The sequence below is a fragment of the Urtica dioica genome, chromosome 6, assembly GCF_054948205.1.
Source record: "Urtica dioica subsp. dioica isolate 48M chromosome 6, U.dioica_male_clone48M_v1_H2, whole genome shotgun sequence".
NCBI lineage: Eukaryota > Viridiplantae > Streptophyta > Magnoliopsida > Rosales > Urticaceae > Urtica > Urtica dioica.
In genome coordinates this window covers 12,961,096-12,968,150 of record NC_142761.1, presented here as the reverse complement: position 1 = coordinate 12,968,150, position 7,055 = coordinate 12,961,096, and the positions used below count along the sequence as shown (strand labels likewise).

Sequence of the window (7,055 nt, the reverse complement as noted above, 5' to 3'; positions counted from 1 at the left end):
GGGAAATTCTTTAGCTTTGTAGTCATTTCCGCCAAGTGTCTGCGTTCATTTGTTGATGTAGAAGAGAATAGACAAGTGGCATAAGCTGATTGGGTGATGCAATACATACTTTCACGAGGGAGAGATAGTGTTCACACCAAAATGATTTGCTTTTGGCAAGTGGCCGTACACAACTCCCAAGCTAGAGAAATTTCTCATTTTCTTCATGACCTTCTTTGCAACTTGTCCCAATATGATTTGCTTCTTTACAAACAATGGACACATGTCGATCTTCCATTTAATGAGAGGATGTTGATGATGTTAACTAAAAGACCTCCAATTCATGTCATATCGACGTTGATTGAAGAAGAATTTAGCATATCTCAATTCCATATTTAGCTTTTAATCCACTATTAATCCTACAAGACAAAATATATCAAATAAAATAGTTGTAAGATTAAATTTCTCTAAAACAAATATTCTCTATTAAAATTATAATCAATGAAAATCAAGAAAATATTTGGATTATTTTTAGTAAATATTAACAATGTAGTTCAAAAATAATACACTTTCATGCACTAATCACAATCCCCAACCACCTTATTGCTAGTCTGTAGCAATTCAAGCGAAGAATAAACATGTTATAGGAAATATTTATAACATTGCCTACACATTTCAATCAAAGAGACTATTAAGCATCAAAATCTGCTATCCAAATTATTTCGACTATAACTACAAAGTGTGTGTATTCGTGCGTCTCAAACCAATCATTTTACCACTATGCTTGATACAAAACAACTTTGAACAACCCTCTAGTGTCGGCCTCGACCTCACTAATCCTCACGGGTATTGATTGTTTTATTTATGTGGAGGCTAGGATTCTCTCTTGTGAAGTAGGAAATGAAAGATGACACTCAAAATATGGGAAGACTATTTTTTAGGACAGACAAGCAAACTAAAATTGATCACAAGATAGGAAAATCAACCGCTAAGAGCCTTCCACCAATCATACAACAAATCCAATATTGAGATTTCTTCGAGACTAAACACGGATATATGTACAAGTGATCTAAGAGCCAATATAAGAAGAAGAGAAGAAAACATGAAGAAGATGAGAAGATTGGATATTATGATGAAAATAAGAAAGAGAGAGAGAGAGAGAGAGAGAGAGAGAGAGAAATATTACAAAGAAGAAGAAGAAAGACTGAATAATTCATCACTTTTTATTATTTTTTTATATTTTTCTTGCTTTTTTTTCTTTCTTTTTTTTTCTCTTTTTTTTTTTGTTTTTTTAGAAACAAACAAATATAAAATAAAAGAAGACGATTTATACGGAGTTGAGGGTGGAGAAAGAACATAGAGAATGACTAAAGAAGAATGGAAGAGAGAGGAAGAACGCAGAAAAATTGGCTCTAAGAATCAAGTATCCATGTTTAATCAAGAATCATAAAACAAAATATCCAAACAAACCACCAACCATGTAGAGAAGCTCTAAGCAGTGACTAAACCAATTCAAATAATCAATGAAAGTTCGCAAGCTGTTTTCTCATCTCACTTACTATCATGAAAAATGTTGTGCCTAAACATGAAGGTTTATCTCGGCTAAAATGTATCCAATACCATGGTACCACGAGGGTTTAGTACGAACACACACACAAACTCTGAAAGTCATTTCCTAACAATGAAGATAGCAAAAGTTGATGCAAAATAACCTAATCAATCTCATATTCAGGAAAAATCATAAATATTTTCACAAACAGAGACTATATCTAAGCATGAATGCAAAAGACTAGCTCTAAGCATGACTGAGTTAGCAACCACCCCCAACCAAAATTAGACAGTGTCCTCAATGTCACAAAAGATAGAAAATGAAAAGAGTAAGGATCAAAGTACACCTGGGCAGCGACCAACACTAGAAACAGCTCATCATGTGTGTGAATATCTGAGAATGCGCAAAATGATAACTAAAAAGAAAAAAAATAATAATAATAAAAAGAAAAGAAAAATATAATACAAAAGGATACAATGAGGTACGAGAAGACTACTCGGATAGGTATACCGGAGCCATTAGAGTGATCTCTTCAGGCTTGGGTAACCGCTCAACATAGTGCTTCAATCGCTGGCCATTGACTTTGAATGTTCTCCCATCGTTTGGATCTTGAATTTCAACTGCTCCGTGGGGAGATACTCTTTGAACTACATATGGACCAGTCCACCAGGACCTCAACTTCCCAGGGTGGAGATGCAGACGGGAGTCGTAAAGATGAACTCGCTGATTCGGCTCAAAATTCTTTCTCAATATTTGCTTGTCATGAGCCGCTTTCATTCTTGCCTTGTAGATCTTTGAGTTATCGTACGCATCGTTTCGTAGCTCCTCTAATTCGACCAATTAGAGCTTTTTCTGTAAATGCTTGCTGCACCGATATCAAATTTTAGGGATTTGGTGGCCCAATATGCTTTGTGTTCCAACTCGACAGGTAGATGACAAGCCTTTCCATAAACTAGCCTATAGGGAGACATCCCGAGGGGGGATTTGTAAGAGGTCCGATATGCCCAGAGTGCGGCAGTCAGTCGTAAAGAACAATCTTTGCGATCCGGGTTGACCGTCTTTTCCAAGATCTGTTTGATCTCCCTATTAGCAAGTTCAACTTGTCCGTTTGTCTGTGGGTGGTAGGCCGTTGAAACCTTGTGGATTACCCCATACTTTTGCATCAATGCCTTGAAAGATCGGTTGCAAAAATGAGTAACTTGATCACTGATGATTGCACGAGGGGTACCAAACCTTGATAACACATTCTCTTTTAAGAAATTTATGACTGCTGCATTATCATTGGTACAACATGGTACGGCTTCCACGCATTTTGAGACATAGTAAAAAACCAGCAGAATGTAGAGGTAGCCAGAAGACTGTGGAAATGGCCCCATGAAGTCGATCCCCCAACAATCAAATACTTCTATAACAAAAATTGGGGTCAAGGGCATCATGTGACGACGAGAAAGGGCTCCCAACTTCTGACATCTCTCACATGAACGGCAGTAACGATCGGTGTCCTTGAACAAAGTAGGCCAATAAAGACCACACTGTAAGATTTTCGCGGCAGTCTTCTTCATAGAAAAATGACCACCACAAGCTTCATTATGGCAAAAGTTCAAGACACTGGACACCTCATCATCTGGAATGCATCGTCTCATGATCTGGTCAGGACAATACTTGTAGAGATATGGATAATCGTAGTAGAATTTTTGAACTTCGACTATCTTGGGCACTCCAATCAGATGGGATTTCATTTGTCACCAAATTGTTAACAATATGAGCATACCATGGCATTTTGGTGACAAAGAGAAGGTGTTCATCAGAGAAGTTGTCATTGATGGCGGGACCTTCGGGGGAGTGGTTAAACTCAAGCCGAGACAAATGGTCCGCCACAACACTCTCAACTCCTTTATTGTCCTTAATCGTTATATCAAATTCTTGCAACAGAAGGATCCACATAATAAGACACGCCTTAGCATCCTTTTTGGAAAGAAGGTATTTTAGGGCTGCATGATCTGTGAAAATCGTGATAGGTGAACCAATCAGGTAAGCATGGAACTTTTCAAGTGCGAACACCACAACAAGCAATTCCTTTTCAGTGGTAGTGTAGTTGATTTGGGTACTATTGAGTGTCTTGCTTGCATAGTACACTACAAAGGGATTGCCGTCCCTCCTTTGACCTAGAACGGCCCCCAAAGCAAAATTACTTGAGTCACACATAATCTCAAATGGTAAGTTCCAATCAGGTGGCTGAATGATGGGGGCAGAAGTCAGCTTGGCGACGAGAGTACGAAATGCATCCTCGCATTGTTGTATCCAATCAAACGTGGCTTCCTTTTAAAAGAGATTTCATAGTGGTCGAGATATAGTTGAAAAATTATGTATTAACCTCCGATAAAATCCGGCATGCCTAAGAAAAGAACGAATGTCCTACACAGTCTTTGGAGGCGGCAACTTTGAAATGAGCTCAATTTTGGATTGATCAACTTCAATTCCTCTTTAAGAAACAATGTGCCCCATAACAATGCCAGATGAAACCATGAAATGACACTTTTCCCAGTTGAGCACAAGACCTTTCTTGATGCACCTTTGAAGAATAGCTCGTAGGTTGGATAGGTAGGCATCGAATGAATCTCCAAAGATGGTTAGATCATCCATGAATACTTCCATACATTTTTCGACCATGTCACTGGACATACTCATCATGCACCTTTGAAATGTGGCGGGGCATTGCAGAGGCCAAACGGCATACGTCGAAAAGCAAATGTTCGAAAAGGACATATGAATGTGGTCTTATCCTGGTCATCTAAAGCAATCTCTATCTGATAGTAGCCTGAATAACCATCAAGAAAGCAATAGAAAGGATGACCCGCGACTCGCTCTAGAATCTGATCGATGAATGGAAGAGGAAAGTGGTCCTTACGGGTGGGGGCGTTAAGCTTTTGATAATCAATGCACATACGCCAACCCGTCATGACCTTTGTTGGAACAAGGGCCCCCTTTTCATTCTCAACAACTGTGACTCTTGATTTCTTGGGGACTACTTGTGTTGGGCTAACCCATTTGCTATCCGAGACTGGGTATATGATACCAACATGCAACAACTTCAAGACTTCTTTCTTAACAACCTCTTTCATTGTGGGATTCAGTCTTCATTGTGGGTCTCGTCTTGGTATAGCCCCTTCTTCGAGATGAATGAGATAGGAGCAAATTAAAGGGTTGATACCTTTGATATCAGCGATCGTCCAACCCAACGCCTCTTTATGCTCACGTGACGTGTCAATCGAGTGTTTCTCTTGTGACGCATTGATTTTAGACGTTATGATAACATGGAAGGTATCACCGACTCCCAAAAATGCATGTTTGAGACCCTTGGGAAGTTGATCGAGTTCGAGTTTTGGGGTCTCTTCATTTGATGGTTTTGGCTTTGTTCTTTCTTGCGGTAGCTCTTCAAAGCGTGGTTACCAAAACTTAGTTTTTCGATCTTATGAGTCTTCAACTATCACCGAAACATTGGATGTCTCCTCTTGATTGAAAAACTCGAAATCATGAAGAAGGTTGGATTCTTCGGCGAGTGAGTCTATCATGTAGGTGTGGGCAGACTCGTCTTCATCATGTTGTTTCTTTGTAATGTTGAAGATGTTAACCTCCATAGTCATGTTTTCAAAAGTCATCTTCATGAAGCCATTTCTACAATTGATTAGGGCATTTATTGTTGCAAGAAAAGGCCTTCCCAAGATGATTGGAATTTTTGACTCGGCGTCAACCACATAATGCGTATCAAAGATCAGAAAATCCACGGGGTAGTAAATTTATCAATTTGAACCAAGACATCCTATATTATACCCCGATGCTTCTTCACAGATCTATCAGCCATATGGAGCACTAAAGAAGTAGGTTTGATATCCCCAAGTCGAAGATGCAAGTAAATCGAATATGGCATGAGATTCACGCTTGCGCCAAGGTCTAGTAATGCTTGGTCAAAAATTTGTGTCCCAATGTAGCATGAGATTGTGGGACAACAAGGATCTTTGTACTTTGGCGGTGTTTTCTGCTCAATTACCGCACTAACTTGCTCTGTTAGGAACACATTCTTCTTGACATGGTGTCGCCGCTTTACAGTGCATAGATCCTTAAGTACTTTGGCATAAGCTGGAACTTGCTTGATCACATCCAACAGAGGAAGATTGACCTTCACTTGTCGCAGATGTTCGAGGATCTCACCTTGATTCTCTAGTGCTTTTCCTTGAGATTTTAGAGCTTGTGGAAATGGGGCTTGCACTTGAATCATTGCGGGCTCCTTTTCTGAGCCATTATCCTTTTTGGAAGTAGTGGATTTTGTGGTTGAGGCTCGACTACAGTACAAGCTCGAGTAGTGATGGCATTCACCTCCTTGACCTTGAGACCGAGGTTTGTGCCAAATGAATTCCCTTCGAGTTTGACTGTGTTTGTGAAGGAAGCTTGCCACGCTCCGAAACGGACAAGGTATTTATCAGGTTAGTGACGTGGCTTTTGATCTCCTTGTTCTCTTCCATCACTTGCGTGATCATTGCCTCAAACCTTTGGTTTGTTTTCCCTTGAGCCTCTATAAAAGCGTGCAAGGTGTCTTCGATGGGCCTTGGTGGTGCTTGCGCTTGTTGATGTGCTGAATACACTCTTGATGATGGTTGTTGTTGTTGGTCCGGCTTCCACTAGTTTCCGTGTGATGACGCATTGTTATTGTTCCTCCAACTGAAATTTGGGTGGTTCCTCCAGCCAGGATTGTAAGATTCAGAGCAGGGTGAATAAGGTTTATTGTAATTCCCAAGGGCATTACATTGCTCCTCGTACACCCCTCTCATTTCAGCATATGATGCACAATCCTGAGGTTGGTGATCCACGCCTCCACAGACGAAGCATGCATTTTGGACTTCAACTTATGCGACCGAATGGATTCCTCTACCATTTTGGGACTTGAGGACCTCCAATTGCCTAGTCAAATTCTCAACTTGGGCTTTAAGGTTTTCCTCCTCCTTTAATTGGTATACTCCAACTGGTCGGGACCTGTTAGTGCTTTCAGTGGGATTTGGCTCGGTCCAAGCGTCAATCGATTTAGCTAGCTCGTTGAGGTACTTAATCGCTTCATTGGGATCTTTGTTCAAGAATTGTCCATTGCACATAGACTGGATGGACTTGCGTTCATCACCAGTAAGACCATCATAGAAGTAACTCACGAGGCGCCACCTCTCAAAGCCATGATGTGGACATATATTAAACAGATCTTTAAATATAACCAGCTCTTTGCTTTGTCCTTGAGGGAAAATGGGAAGAATTTCAACCTCATGACGCTAGCGACATCTGGGCGGCTATAGAAAGTTGCCACTGCCTCCTCGAATTCTCGAACATGCACATATGGATTCTCGTTTTCTAGCTCGTGAAAGGTTGGCAAAAATTGGATCATGCCAGGCTTGAACTCGTGATTTGACGTGTTAGGATTGAAGATGATGTATGATGGGACCGCAGTTCGCGTCGGATACAAGTACTCGTTAAGGGTTTTGACATG

The 7,055-nt window shown here is 40.4% G+C and overlaps 1 pseudogene; it reads right to left on the bottom strand.

The window, feature by feature from the left end:
• Nucleotides 1–2,355: 2,355 nt before the first annotated feature.
• LOC149393407 (uncharacterized) lies at nt 2,356–6,063 on the bottom strand (annotated as a pseudogene).
• Between the last annotated feature and the right edge of the window lie 992 nt (nt 6,064–7,055).